At 38.7% G+C, this 14,702-nt stretch overlaps 1 protein-coding gene and 1 pseudogene across 2 annotated transcripts in view; both read right to left on the reverse strand.

The window, feature by feature from the left end:
- UBE3D (ubiquitin protein ligase E3D) overlaps nucleotides 1-14,702 on the reverse strand; it is a 330,935-nt gene that overhangs the window by 87,915 nt on the left and 228,318 nt on the right. The gene's annotated exons all lie outside the window — the stretch shown is intronic.
- Nucleotides 2,611-2,726, reverse strand: LOC138445448 (U2 spliceosomal RNA; annotated as a pseudogene).

Genomic DNA, 14,702 nt, shown 5'->3' on the forward strand with positions numbered 1-14,702 from the left:
GAGCAACGACTTCACTTTCACTTTTCTCTTTAATGCACTGGAGAAGGAAATGGCAACCCGCTCCAGTGTTTTTGCCTGGAGAATCCCAAGGACGGGGGTGGGGGGTGGTGGGGGTGTGGAGCCTGGTGGGCTGCCGTCTATGGGGTAGCACAGAGTTGGACACGACTGAAGCGACTTAGCAGTAGTAACAGCAGCAGGTTTTTGCTAACAAGCCCATTGTCCAAAAGTAGTTTATTTTCTTTTGTATGGAAGAAACATACATTTCTAGAGTTCTCAAAAAATTCCATTTCTAGAAGGCCATGGTCACAGCTTCTGAAAGAAGGACTTTTTCTTTTTAGAAGCCTGTCATCATCTTAATGGAATAAAAAAGGTTTCAGTTCAGTTCAGTTCAGTCACTCAGTTGTGTCCGACTCTTTGCGACCCCATGAATCGCAGCACACCAGGCCTCCCTGTCCATCGCTATCTCCCGGAGTTCACTCAAACTCACGCCCATCGAGTCAGTGATGCCATCCAGCCATCTCATCCTCTGTTGTCCCCTTCTCCTCCTGCCCCCAATCCCTCCCAGCATCAGAGTCTTTTCCAATGAGTCAACACTTCGCATGAGGTGGCCAAAGTACTGGAGTTTCAGCTTTAGCATCATTCCTTCCAAAGAAATCCCAGGGTTGATCTCCTTCAGAGTGGACTGGTTGGATCTCCTTGCAGTCCAAGGGACTCTCAAGAGTCTTCTCCAATACCACAGTTCAAAAGCATCAATTCTTCGGCGCTCAGCCTTCTTCACAGTCCAACTCTCACATCCATACATGACCACAGGAAAAACTATAGCCTTAACTAGACGGACCTTAGTCGGCAAAGTCATGTCTCTGCTTTTGAATATGCTATCTAGGTTGGTCATAACTTTTCCTCCAAGAAGGAAGCGTCTTTTAATTTCATGGCTGCAATCACCATCTTCGGTGATTTTGGACCCCCCAAAATAAAGTCTGACACTGTTTCCCCTGTTTCCCCATCTATTTCCCATGAAGTGATGGGACCGGATGCCATGATGTTCATTTTCTGAATGTTGAGCTTTAAGCCAACTTTTTCACTCTCCACTTTCACTTTCATCAAGACATACCTCAATTATTGCCCACAATATTTGCTTTCCTTCTTAACTAAAGTATTTGTTGATTACAACAAACCTAAATCATCAGGGAAAACTAAATTGTATTCAATTTGGATTTTAATACATCTTACATTTTATATGTTCTTTTGCAAATTACTTATGACATTTCTTGGAGTAAGCATCATTTATTTGCGAGTTTAAGAAACAAGAATACTTCATTTTTTGGAAAATCATGATCTACTTAATGTTAACATATAATTTTTATGGCCACAGAGTTTATTCTGAAAGAAGAATTTTAAAAGACACATATTGTAAAGAAATGAATATGTCTCTTTACCAATATGAAGTTTTGGATTTCATCTTCCACACGGTTCGACAGAGTTAAATGTCAGTAATCAGTAACAAAGCTTAAATGTTCCATGCCATCTCTGACAAGGGTGTAAATTTAAAGGCTGTCAAGCTATTTACTTTTAAAAATGAATGGAGGCTTCCTGGCAGTCACATTTTTCCACCACTGATGACTCTGACTGTATCCAGAGAGGATGTGAACTGAAAAAGCTGAGCCAGGCAAGGAAGGAGAAGGACAAAAGGAAGTGAGAAGCATAATGAAGGAAAGAAAAAGAACAGTTTTGAAACCAAGAATAGAAATAATCACGTTATTTTTCCAACTGCCTCAAAGAGAATTCAAGAAAATCAGAATTATTTTCTCAGTAAGAAAACAAAAGGCAGCACCCTTTCAGGTCAAGTGTTTTTAGCTTAGATGCGATTGTCCTTGTGTAGGAAGAGGCCCCTAAGGCCAATGATTTAAAATCACATTCTGAATAGATGACATTTCATACTTTAGTTTTAGGAGTGGCCATATATTGGCTCTGCTATGAAATTCAAGCCGTGGATTCTGAAAGGAACAATGTGACCTCTCTAACGGACTGATTTGAAGAATGAAAGTGGGATTTGGGAAACTAATTGGATTTCTTATCTAATTTTCTGTTGGAAATAAATGAGATTCATTTCTTTCCCAGAAGTAAATTCCAGAACTAGGACTCATCTATGCTAATTTATATATAGATATCTGGTTGTGTTCTTTCCTTTACACACATTACTACATTGGTATATTCCCTTATATGTGTGTGTGCTCAGTTGCTCAAGAATGTCCAACTCTTTTGTGACCCCAAGGACTGCAGGCTCCTCTATCCATGGGATTTCCCAGGCAAGAATACTGGAGTGCATTGCCATTTCCTCCTCCAGGGGAATCTTCCCAACACAGGGATCAAAGCCGGGTCGCCTGCATTGCAGGTGGATTCTTTACCACCGAGCCACCTGGGAAGCCCAGGATAGAGGACATGTGTGCGTGCAGGTGTGTGCTAAGTCACTTCAGTCGTGTCTGATTCTTTGCGATGCTATAGACCCCACCAGACTCCTGGTCCATGGGATCCTCCAGGCAAGAACCTGGAATGGGCTGCCATGCCCTCCACAGGATTGAACCTGTGTCTCTTATGTCTCCTGCATCAGCAGATGGGTTCTTTACCACTATTGCCACCTGGGAAGCCTGGATAGGGGACATTTCAAACATTAAGCTGATGAGAACAGATACTATACTTGATCTTAGCCAAAATGCCAAGACACAGAAAAGATTAGTGGTAACCTCTTCAGATCACACGTTTCTGTAGAAGTCAAGAATGAAGAGGAAATAATACTTATTGTCAATACTATTAATAATATCCTATTGTTACAATAGAATACTATTCAAACAGATGGATTTAGGCATACAGTTGTTAAAACACATCTAAATACAATTATTCACTAAAAGGAACCAGGGTTCTTGTTCCAGGGCTGAAACAGGCAAAATGTTCAGATGAGCCTAGAACAACGTATGCCAGAAAATGCTCGGAGAATAAATGAGATATTTTTAGAGGACAGAGAAATTATCCTGAAGGCGCTCCCACTGGCCAAACCGGAGACAATTATATCATCAAAATAAATAATAGTGCTACTAGATTTTAACTCACTGAACTAGGAAAACCTGAGACAATACAGTTATAAACAAATAAACTGAATATCTGATGAGGAACTGGCATTTACATAGTTTCGGGGCACATCCCCACACAAATGAAAGAAAAAAAAATAAGCTTCTTGGGAAGCCTTGCAGACATCACCTTAATCAAGGGAAAGTGAACATCATCAATGATGGGATAAAACAGGATTGGTACCACCTCTTAGAATGCAGTGAGAAGAAGCCAGCATCACTTCTATGATGCTCCTGCTAAGATTTAATCTGAATCAAACCATGAAGATATATGAGGCAAAAAAAAACTTATGGATATTCTACAAAAATACTGACCTATAACTTCAAAAGTATCAAGGCCATGGGAGTCAAGGAAAAACCAAGAAAGCCATCTAGATGGAATGAGACTAAAGAGACCTGATTACTAAATGCAGCCCATGATTCTGAGCTGGGTTCTTTTGTTATAAAGGACATTATTAGGGCATTTAGCAAATGGAGTCTGAAGATTAGATAGTACTTTATTCATGTTAATTTCCAGACTCTGATGGTTGTTATGAGCTGAATTATGTCCCTTCTCAAATTCAAACCTTCTCAGATTCAGTGTTAAAACTCTAACTCCCAGTACCTATGAGAGTGACTATATTTGGAAATAGGACCTTTAAAGAGGTGATTAAGTGAAAATGAGGTTGTTGGGATGGGACTTGCCTGGTGTTCCAATTTGACTTGGTGTGCTTATTAAGAAGATGAGATTAGGACCTTCGGAGAGACACCAGCAATGTGCGTGCACAGAAGAAAGGTCATGTGAAGACATTCAGAGATGAAGGCCACCTGCCAGCCAAAAAATGAGACCTAGAGGAAACCAAACCTGCCAACACCTTGATCTTGGACTTTTAGCCTCCAGAACTGACAGAAAAATAAGCTGCTGCTGTTTAAGCCACCCAGTCTGGGATATTTTGTCATGGCAACCCTAGCAAACTAATAACTATGGTTGTATTGTGCTTATGTAGGGAAATGTCCTTGTTCGTAAAAAATTAACTCAAGTAACAGGATGCTTACTCTCAAATGGGTCTAAAACAATTCTTTGAAATTGACCTTTAGATGTTCTGTAAGTTTGTGACTGTTTCAAAACAAATAAAAATAAATCTATATATTAAAATACTTGTTTACATATTTTATATATAAATATAAACTTCAGTTCAGTTCAGTTCAGTCACTCAGTCGTGTCCAACTCTTTGCGACCCCATGAATCACAGCATGCCAGGCCTTCCTGTCCATCACCAACTCCCGGAGTTCACTCAAACTCACGTCCGTTAAAACTTTATATATTAACTTTTAGAGAAGGGGGCAGCACAGGATGAGCTGGTTAGATAGCATCTGACTCAATGAACATGAATCTGAGGAAACTCCAGGAGAACTGTGGAGGACAGAGGAGCCTGGCGAGCTGTAGTCCACAGGGCCATGAAGAGCAGGGCACCAATTTAGTGACTGAACAGCAACAAAACTTAAAAAGTCCCCAAAGAAATGCTTTCAGAAGAGGAACAGAAAGGTTTTTTGATACACATAAAGTGCTGCTTTTCTGTTCCAGATGACTGTGAATGATAGACATAAAGAAAATGGGTTTAAACGGAAAGGTTGAATATATGAGTGGAAATGTATAAAATCTTCTTGGAATGAAAGAGGCTCTGTAGATCTCTATAAATGGAAAATTCCGTAAATTTTATTATTCTCCTTAACTGATTCAGACACTTGACTTCATCTTCTCCTAGCTGTGGTTTCAAACTCACTCTTGTGAGAGTTCTCAATTATGGAAACAGGTAAAAATGGAGTCACTCTGGATAAAATAATGGTTCTTGATGAAATTAAGTCATCTTCACTCAGCCTACCTCTTCCTCCCCCTGCTGCACCCTGAGCTCAGAAATTCTAGGATGTCCACAAAGTTTCTGAGGCCCGTTCTTATGAAGGGCTCCTTTGGCTCTTTAGAAACAGCTGTGTAGATTTTAGGTCTTTATCAATACACACACCCAGGATTTTATGAGATAGATATGGGTCAGGGAGTATCCATGGCCAAAGGTTGGTACCATGATGACAAGGAGGTGGCACTGACACCTGGATGTTGCTGCCCCTTGAAAGCCAGCCTTCAATCCCTCCCAGGCTACACAGTTGTCCTTGTGGCCCAGAAAACCTCTAAGGCAAAGATGATGTTGTACCATTTGTCTGGACCCAACCAGAATACTTCTAAGCCTATCTTGGGAGCAAGGGCATTCTGGAGCATGACAGGAATGGTGCATGTAGAAGCAAAGACCTGAACTGCCCAACTCAAGAGGCTCTAGACTGGAGTTGCACCCAGATGGCTTCCATGATAGCAATGATCCTTGAGTCTTTCATGCTCTATAACCCATGTCCTTCTAAAACAACCCCAGGGGCTCCATGGTGGACTGCGTTCTTATTTAAAAGTATTCACTGCTCCTATCTGGGGGAGGACGATACTTTTCTATCCCATTGATGGCAGGCTTGATCTTGTGATTTGTTCTTGGCTGTTAAAATATTCAAAGTGATAAATGTCACTTCTGGCCAGAAGCTTTAAGAGCCAACACATGAGTTACTGTCTCCTTTCCCTCCATAATAAAACTGGCAATACTCCAGATTGACCCTACCACACCAACATGATCACAAAGATGATGGGGAGAGAATTGTAGGTTACCCATGATGTTAATGTGGTGTGGATGAAAAATAAATTTTTCGGGTGTAGGTCATTGGATTTTGGAGTTGTTTGTTGACACAGCAAACCTGGCTCTTATTAACTAACACAATATCCAACTACCTAGTATCATTTCATAAAAGCAAAGAGTTTGCTGCTTTAAAAAGTCTTTTGAAAATATTTAGATTGAATAGCATATATTTAATGTGGCATTTTAAAAGAGATCCTGATTTTAAAAAAACAGAAATGTTGCTAGATTGCTTTGGTCAATGAAGTAATCATTTGTTAGACAGCTAAAAGTAACAGGTTTGGAGACCCCTAGTTTGGGGTCACAAACATCAAGTCAAAAAGTACACATGCAAACAGGGCTTGCTCTCAACCTTCCAGTCAAAAAACACATGCTAATTTTTTGCCCTTTTTAAAAAATATAAAAATTTATTTAATTGGAGGTTAATTACTTTAAAATATTGTATTGGTTTTGCCATACATCAACATGAATCCACCACAGGTAAACACGTGTTCCCCCCTCCCTCCTCTCTCCCTGTACCATCCCTCTGGGTCATCCCAGTGCACCAGCCCCAATCATCCTGTATCATGACCTGGACTGGCGATTCATTTCATATATGATATTATGCATGTTTCAATGCCATTCTCCCAAATCATCCCACCCTCACCCTCTCCCACAGAGCCCAAAAGTCTGTTCTATACATCTGTGTCTCTTTTGCTATCTCACGTACAGGGTTATCATTATCATCTTTCTAAATTCCATATATATGCATTAGTATACTGTATTGGTGTTTTTCTTTCTGGCTTACTTCACTCTGTATAATAGGCTCCAGTTTCATCCACCTCATTAGAACTGATTCAAATGTATTCTTTTTAATGGCTGAGTAATACTCCATTGTGTATATGTACCACAGCTTTCTTATCCATTCATCTGCTGATGGACATCTAGGTTGCTTCCATGTCCTGGCTATTATAAAGAGTGCTGCGATGAACATTGGGGTACATGTGTCTCTTTCAATTCTGGTTTCCTCGGTATGTATACCCAGCAGTGGGATTGCTGGGTCTTAAGGCAGTTCTATTTCCAGTGTTTTAAGGAATCTCCACATTGTTCTCCATAGTGGCTGTACTAGTTTGCATTCCCACCAACAGTGTAAGAGGGTTCCCTTTTATCCACACCCTCTCCAGCATTTATTGCTTGTAGACTTTTGGATCACAGCCATTCTGACTGGCATGAAATGGTACCTCATTGTGGTTTTGGTTTGCATCTCTCTGATAATAAGTGATGTTGAGCATCTTTTCATGTGTTTGTTAGACATCTGTATGTCTTCTTTGGAGAAATGACTTAACAAATCACAGGAGAAATAAAAAAAGAAATCAAAATATGCATAGAAATGAATAAAAATGAAAACACAATAACCCAAAATCTGTGGGACACTGTAAAAGCAGTTCTAAGGGGAAAGTTCATAGCAATACAAGCATACCTCAAGAAACAAGAAAAAAGTCAAATAAATAACCTAACTCTACACCTAAAGCAACTAGAAAAGGAAGAAATGAAGAACCCCAGGGTTAGTAGAAGGAAAGAAATCATAAAAATTAGGGCAGAAATAAATGCAAAAGAAACAAAAGAGACCATAGCAAAAATCAACAAAGCCAAAAGCTGGTTCTTTGAAAGGATAAATAAAATTGACAAACCATTATGAAAATGGAGAGATCACAACAGACAACACAGAAATAAAAAGGATCATAAGAGACTACTATCAGCAATTATATGCCAATAAAATGGACAATGTGGAAGAAATGGACAAATTCTTAGAAAAGTACAACTTCCCAAAATTGAACCAGGAAGAAATAGAAAATCTTAACAGACCCATCACAAGCACAGAAATTGAAACTGTAATCAGAAATCTTCCAGCAAACAAAAGCCCAGGTCCAAATGGCTTCACAGCTGAAGTCTACCAAAAATTTAGAGAAGAGCTAACACCTATCCTCCTCAAACTCTTCCAGAAAATTGCAGAGGAAGGTAAACTTCCAAACTCATTCTATGAGGCCACCATCACCCTAATACCAAAACCTGACAAAGATGCCACAAGGAAAGAAAACTACAGGCCAATATCACTGATGAACATAGATGCAAAAATCCTCAACAAAATTCTAGCAATCAGAATCCAACAACACATTAAAAAGATCATACACCATGACCAAGTGGGCTTTATCCCAGGGATGCAAGGATTCTTCAATATCCGCAAATCAATGTAATACACCACATTAACAAATTGAAAAATAAAAGCCACATGATTATCTCAATAGATGCAGAGAAAGCCTTTGACAAAATTCAACATCCATTTATGATAAAAACCCTCCAGAAAGCAGGAATAGAAGGAACATACCTCAACATAATAAAAGCTATATATGACAAACCCACAGAAAACATTATCATCAATGGTGACAAATTGAAAGCATTTCCCCTAAAGTCAGGAACAAGACAAGGGTGCCCAATTTCACTACTACTACTCAACATAGTTTTGGAAGTTTTGGCCACAGCCATCAGAGCAGAAAAAGAAATAAAAGGAATCCAAATTGGAAAAGAAGAAGTAAAACTCTCACTGTTTGCAGATGACATGATCCTCTACATGGAAAACCCTAAAGACTCCACCAGAAAATTACTAGAGCTCATCAATGAATATAGTAAAGTTGCAGGGTATAAAATCAACACACAGAAATCCCTTGCATTCCTATACATGAATAATGAGAAAATAGAAAGAGAAATTAAGGAAACAATTCCATTCACCATTGCAACAAAAAGAATAAAATACTTAGGAATTTATCTACCTAAAGAAACTAAAGACCTATATATAGAAAACTATAAAACACTGGTGAAATCAAAGAGGACACTAATAGATGGAAAAATATACCATGTTAATGGATTGGAAGAATCAATATAGTGAAAATGAGTATACTACCCAAAGCAATTTACAAATTCAATGCACTCCCTATCAAGCTACCAACGGTATTTTTCACAAAGCTAGAACAAATAATTTCACAATTTGTATGGAAATACAAAAAAACCTCGAATAGCCAAAGCAATCTTGAGAAAGAAGAATGGAACTGGAGGAATCAACCTGCCTGAATTCAGGCTCCACTACAAAGCCACAGTCATCAAGACAGTATGGTACTGGCACAAAGACAGAAATATAGATCAATGGAACAAAATAGAAAGCCCAGAGATAAATCCACGCACCTATGGATACCTTATCTTTGACAAAGGAGGCAAGAACATACAATGGATTAAAGACAATCTCTTTAACAAATGGTGCTAGGAAAACTGGTCAATCACTTGTAAAAGAATGAAACTAGAACACTTTCTAACACCATACACAAAAATAAATTCAAAATGGATTAAAGATCTAAACATAAGACCAGAAACTATAAAATTCCTCGAGGACATAGGCAAAACACTCTCCAACATACATCACAGCAGGATCCTCTATGACCCACCTCCCAGAATATTGGAAATAAAAGAAAAATAAACAAATGGGACCTAATTAAACTTAAAAGCTTCTGCACAACAAAGGAAACTATTAGCAAAGTGAAAAGACAACCTTCAGAACGGGAGAAAATAATAGCAAATGAAGCAACTGACAAACAACTAATCTCAAAAATATACAAGCAACTCCTACAGCTTAATTCCAGAAAAATAAATGACCCACTCAAAAAATGGGCCATTTTTTGCCCTTCTTTATATCACGCATTACATTATCCACATCTTCGGAAACAACTGTCCCCAATCACAAATACCTGGAGGTCATAAGATTCTATTTTCCTTAGAGAGACCCACAAGCCCAGCTATCTCCCTATCCTAGTGAACTTTAAAGCACCAGAAAGTTCACATTTCTAGCCACTGTCTGAGAAGGTAAATCATACAGTTACAAGCCACGGGGACAGTGGTTCTTGGTTGCTTGCTCCTATATTTAACTAGAATAAAGATCTGATTCAGACAATTATCCTCCTGGGAAATGACTGTTCTACTATACCAAATTATAATAAAATACGCTTCGAAAACTTAACAGTGAGACCTAGGCAATGTCGTTTTTCAATTTGGTTAGTGATTTTTTTTCATAAACAAAACTCATTAAAGTAGGAAAAATATGTGACCATGAATATATAATAAAGCAGTTGGAGTTCTTCCATGGAGAAGAATTTGTTTTTCTTACAGTGCACTAGATGTTAACTCCCAAGGGAATCATTTGGAAATTTAAAACAGGAGGTGACAGATTGTCCCCACCGGCTCAGAGAGGTAATTTGGCTAATATAATTGTGTTAATGAAGTTGGAATTTCACCCAGAAATAATAGCTCAGCTCTGCCAGGGATTGATAGGATTTTTTTTTTTTAATTCAAAAGGTCAGGCTAAGGTTTTTTTTTCCCCCTATAAAACAGTATTTCTCAAACTGTACTCCTTGAAACAGTATTGTCCCACAAACTATTAATAAGAATTCTGTGAGAAAGGAATGTTAATGAACATTCCATGAGAAATATTCAAATATATTCTGAATACCATATCATCTTCTGTTCCATCTGATATTAGCATACTAAGACTCAGAAGGAAAGGAACCTGCTTAACATCGCTTAACCAAGTGATTTACAAAATTATAGGGAGCACACTATAGCATCCCTGGGAACTAATAATTCTCTGGATGTACTGAAAGATTAAATCTGTGTAAATACTACAGGATGGTCAGCAGGGTAGAGCCAATCCTCAAAACTGTCTCAGGTCCCCAGGGAATTCAGACTATGTGACCAAAGATATCCTAGTTGGTAGAGACACAATTTGGAGTAAGCAATATTCCACATGATATCAGGCATGAAATGGTTATATAGAAATGCTCCTAAATTATTCCTGAGGCACTGCAAGTAGGAAGCTATTGGTGTCACATGGGAAGTTTCATTGGACTACACCAAGGGTGAATTCATTTTCAACTTCCACTGCAATTTGCAAGTTGTTCTTTCAACCAAAGGAGACTCACACCCTTTGCTATTACACCTAGCTCCCGGCCTCAGTTCTATAGTGTACAGAATGATGATCTGAGAGGAAGAGCATAGTTGGAGAGCACAAGGATCAGAGGTACCGACATCTACCACACATATCACAAAGCCATTCCTCTGGTTACTAGACAATCATATGATCTGTGATTAGCAATCAGAGAACCAATAACCTCAACTGATTGCAATCTTCATCTCTGCTGGCTTCTGTGTTTCAGAACTGTCACCCTTTCTGTCCTAAGTATGCCACATGGCCTTCTGCTATGCTAAGTACAGATTTTTAAAGCTCTCTCGTCTGGTGTCCTGAGAGTTCCATAGACTCTTTTGAACTGAGAACACAAATGCTTCCTCCAAGGAGCCCTCTTACTGGCTGCAGAGGGACAGATTCAAGTATGTGTAACATCCTCTGTATTATGCCTGCAATCACGAAATCATGAGTTCATCATACCCTAAGCATCTTCAGTGCTACTTCATGAAACCTGAATTCCATTGTCTTCCATTCCCATTACCCATAAGATATATCTAAATTTCTGAACTTCTCTAGAAGTCACAGTTCAAGAGTGAAAAAAAAAAAGAAAGAAAGAAAGAAAGTGAAAGTGTTAGTGACTCAGTCCTGTTCAACTCTTTGTGACCCCATGGGCGATAGCCTGCCAGGCTGTCCATGGAATTCTCCAGGCAAGAATACTGGAGTGGGTAGCCATTCCCTTCTCCGGGGGATCTTCTCTACCCAGGGATCGAAGCTGGGTCTCCTGCATTACCATCTGAGCCGCCAGGGAAGACCTAAACCATTCAAAAGAGGCTACTATTATTGTTGTTTCCAGAGTCTTTGGTCCCTATATATATTACTGGGTACAAACAATCACTTGAGGGAATTACACATTTCACTCATAGCGTTCAGACAAGTCTCAGTTCCAGACCATTTACGACTCTTTATATGTATACGATTTTCATTTCTGTGTACAGGTTCAATTATTCTTAACAAAAGTGTTATACTGAGATTCTTGGATAGGCTGACTATGTCCTTGACCAACAGCATCAAGAATCTGAGCCACTTTGTAGAATATTATTTGGGCATACTGGACATCATACCACACAACCACAAGTTCACTGTTTTTGTTTTTTGTTTTTTTTTTCCACCCTGGGGCATTCCCACTCACACAAATGTACTTTTATCTTTCAGATCAAAAGACAGTATCAGTGAAGCCAATTGGCACCTGTAAGCTTTAGCATAGCCACATTTCAATTTCTCCTTTCTCCTGTTAGCACAGGGTGTCCACCTTAACAATTCACCTTTTCCTAAACAACACTAATTTTTTACTACCCTCGTGGAACCTGAAGATTTTCTCTCCTGGCCACTTGAACCTGAACTTTTCTTCCCAGATCTCAAGTTTTCATTCACATGTGAAGCTACTGTCTTTGTTTAAAGGCTTCTTTCTCTTATCCAAGGCAATGGCCAGACTCTCTCAAGGTTTCTATTACTGAAAAGACCACCAGCTTTTGAGCTGAAAATTCTAACTGGAAAAAATAATGTATTTACAACACTTAGACAAAATTCTTGACAAATAATTTAAATATAATTGATTGACTTAAAAAATGCAAATAATTACTAAATGACATCTTAATACTTTGGCAATAATATGTCGCTCCTAAAATTTTTTTATACAATATTATTGTGCTAAATATAACAGGAATTCCTTAATGATTTTACTTATGTTGTAGTCACACATGTAATAATTATTTATTATTTTAAACATATAACTTCATAAATATTTTAAATAATTATTTTATCTATTATTACACATATCCAAACTGTATTTACTGCTATACTCTCTTTTAAGACAAACAGCTCCACAAAACACAAATCTTTGATGTAACTTTTTCTCACATAGCAACCTTATTAGCAACAACTATACATTTAGATTCAACTTCTTTCAAGTCCAAAACTATTTTTCCACATCATGGGACAAATCTGTTTGGAAGTTATTACTTCTCAAACACTGGAGTAGCATTTAGTGAACCCAAACAATGTTTCAGGCACTGGGAAATGGCTTAATAACTGCCATTCCTATAGGATGAAGAGGACTTCTATAGTTTAAAAAGCTTCTATGGGTTAAAAAAAATAACTTCCCACTTCCAGTTTTGGGAAAAGGATGACATACCCTTCCCTTGGGCACTGATACCCCTTTTCCTGTGGAAGTGAGTTGGCCAACTCTGCTTTTCTTCAGGCCCCAGAGTCCTCCTCTAGCCTAAATTGCCAGCCACGTTGGAGAAGCGGAGAGAAAGCACAGAGAAATACTGGGACGTGACTGGAGAACACAGAAGATGAGTTGCCTCTTGGGCTTCCCTGGTGGTCTGCTGGTAAAGAATCCACATGCCAATTTAAGGACATAAGTTTAATCCCTGATCTGGGAAGATCCCACATGCCATGGGCAAGTAAGCCCGTGCACCACAACACCTGTGCTAGAGCCCGTGAAACCCAACTACTGAAGCCCACACACCTAGAGTCCATGCTTTCTAGAGAGAGCCAGTGCAGCAACCAAGACTGGTGGTGGCCAAAAATTCAGTAAATAAATCTTTTTTTATTTTTTAATATAAATTTATTTATTTTAATTGGAGGTTAATTACTTTAAAATATTGTATTGGTTTTGCCATACATCAACATGAATCTGCCACAGGTATACACATGTTCCCCATCCTGAACCCCCCTCCCTCCTCCCTCCCCGTACCATCCCTCTGGTTCATCTCAGTGCACCAGCCCCAAGGATCCTGTATCATGCATCAAACCTGGACTGGTGATTCATTTCATATATGATATTATACATGTTTCAATGCCATTCTCCCAAATCATCCCACCCTCACCCTCTCCCACAGAGTCCAAAAGACTGTTCTATACATCTGTGTCTCTTTTGCTGTCTTGCATACAGGGTTATCATTATCATCTTTCTAAATTCCATATATAGGCATTAGTATACTGTATTGGTGTTTTTCTTTCTGGCTTACTTCACTCTGTATAATAGGCTCCAGTTTCATCCACCTCATTAGAATTGATTTAAATGTATTCTTTTTAATGGCTGAGTAATACTCCATTGTGTATATGTACCACAGCTTTCTTATCCATTCATCTTTGGCCCACTTTTTGATTGGGTCATTTATTTTTCTGGAATTGAGCTGCAGGAGTTGCTTGTCTATTTTTGAGATTAGTTGTCAGTTGCTTCATTTGCTATTATTTTCTCCCATTCTGAAGGCTGTCTTTTCACCTTGCTTATAGTTTCCTTTGTTGTGCAGAAGCTTTTAAGTTTAATTAGGTCCCATTTGTTTATTTTTGCTTTTATTTCCAATATTCTGGGAGGTGGGTCATAGAGGATCCTGCTGTGATGTATGTCGGAGAGTGTTTTGCCTATGTTCTCCTCTAGGAGTTTTATAGTTTCTGGTCTTACGTTTAGATCTTTAATCCATTTTGAGTTTATTTTTGTGTATGGTGTTAGAAAGAGTTTTTTTGTTTGTTTGTTTTTGCACCAAGGCCAAGGAAAACAGCCATTAGGGGAGGGGAACAGGAGGTAATGATATTAGGAGAGGGTAGTCAGGGTAATTTTGAAGTTATTAAGCATTATCTTAGTCCATTCAGGCTGCAATAACAAAAGCATCATAGACAGGATGGTTTAAACAACAACTTCTATTTCTCACTGGAGAAATGGCTGCCAAGTCCGAAGTCAAGCCATCTGCATATCTGGTGTTCAGTAAGAGCCCATTTTTTGGTTCACTGACAGTCATCTTCTCACTGCGTCCTCACATGATGGAAGAAGTGAGGGAATTCTGTGGAGTCTCTTTAAGAAGGGCACTAATCTCATCCAGGAGAGTT

Source organism: Ovis canadensis, chromosome 8 (assembly GCF_042477335.2).
Source record: "Ovis canadensis isolate MfBH-ARS-UI-01 breed Bighorn chromosome 8, ARS-UI_OviCan_v2, whole genome shotgun sequence".
Classification (NCBI taxonomy): Eukaryota; Metazoa; Chordata; class Mammalia; order Artiodactyla; family Bovidae; genus Ovis; species Ovis canadensis.